This window comes from Canis lupus, chromosome 1 (genome assembly GCF_011100685.1).
Source record: "Canis lupus familiaris isolate Mischka breed German Shepherd chromosome 1, alternate assembly UU_Cfam_GSD_1.0, whole genome shotgun sequence".
NCBI lineage: Eukaryota > Metazoa > Chordata > Mammalia > Carnivora > Canidae > Canis > Canis lupus.
The window spans coordinates 76,124,316-76,125,826 of record NC_049222.1 but is presented as its reverse complement, the minus strand read 5'-3'; positions in this window follow the sequence as shown (position 1 = coordinate 76,125,826).

The following is a 1,511-nucleotide window of genomic DNA, read 5'->3' as shown; positions in this document are numbered from 1 at the left end:
CTGGTTTCTTTCACTTGAAACTAAAATATACTTAGCCCTGGGCAGCCCCGGTGGTGCAGCAGTTTAGCGCCGCCTGCAGCCCGAGGTGTGATCCTGGAGACCCGGGATCGAGTCCCACATCGGGCTCCTTGCATGGAGCCTGCTTCTCCCTCTGCCTGTGTCTCTCTTTGTGTGTCTTTCACGAATAAATAAATGAAATCTTTAAAACAAAATAAAATAAGATATACTTAGCCCTGTGGGATAAATCAAAATGGAAAAGGAAAGTGGTAGGGAAAGAAGGAATACTTCACAGGAAAAAGAGAAACTTAGATGAATGCCACAATAATGTATTTCTCCAAACTTCCAATGACTTGAGTCAGTGAATTTTATACCTGAAAGGAATCTTGCAAATGATTTAGTCCTGCCATGCATTCATTAAGTTTTATTTCATATTCAATTTGAATTAGATGAGTTATTTTGTCATATGGAATATAGAGAGATAAAGACAGACATAGATACATACTCTATATCTACCCATCCATCCATCTAGAGAGAGAGAGAGAAAGAGATATTTATTTTAAGGAATTGGCTGGCAGCTGGCAAGCCCAAAATCTGGTGGGCAAGCTAGCAAACTGGATATTCAGATAAGAATTGGTGTTATAGTCTTCAGTCTAAAATCCGTAGGCCAGGGGCCCATGTGTGGCTCAATCGGTTAAGCGTCTGACTCTTGATTTTGGCTTAGGTAATGATCTCAGAGTTGTGAGATTGAGCCCTACATTGGGCTTCACACTGGGTTTAGAGCCTGCTTAAAGTTTTCTCTGTCCCTCTGCCCTTCCTCCCCACCCTTCCACCTTCAAGTGCATGCACAGGCAGGCTCTCTCTCTCTCTCTCAGAAAAAAATTAAAAATAAAAATAAAAATAAAATCTGCAGACCAAGTGGGGAACTGAGATTGAGCCCTGCATGAGGCTCCCTGCTCAGCAGGGAGTCTGCTCCTCCCTGTGCCTGCCACTCCCCCTGCTTGTGTGCTCTCTATCAAATAAATAAATAAAATCTTTTTAAGAAATTATTAAAAAAGGAAATTGGAACCAGAACTAAAAACTCAAGAATTAGATTATCCTACTTCATATTTAAATTAAATAGGCATAGAGATTTTAACTGATTTGTTTAAAAGTTGATAATGACAAAACCAAGGCAGTGAGCAGGATTCCCCTGAGGTGATCCCAGAACCTTGGATCTTAACTCTAGACATTTTATACTGTGGAGAATTCACAATTCTAGACTTCCTTACTTTGAGAGTCACCTCCCATGGTTTGGAAGCAAATAAAATAAATGAGGAAATAAAAATGTTGCTTAGGCCACGACAGCCTACTTTGTATACAACCAATACCCAAACACAAGAAAGGTTGGATGGTGACAATCTTCAACTTTACCTGAGCTCTGTATTTCCATAAAATGGTGACATTAAGAAATCTCTCAAATCTTTTGTTTTCTGAAATCTCCCACCCTTTTATGTTCTGGTAAACAGTCTATC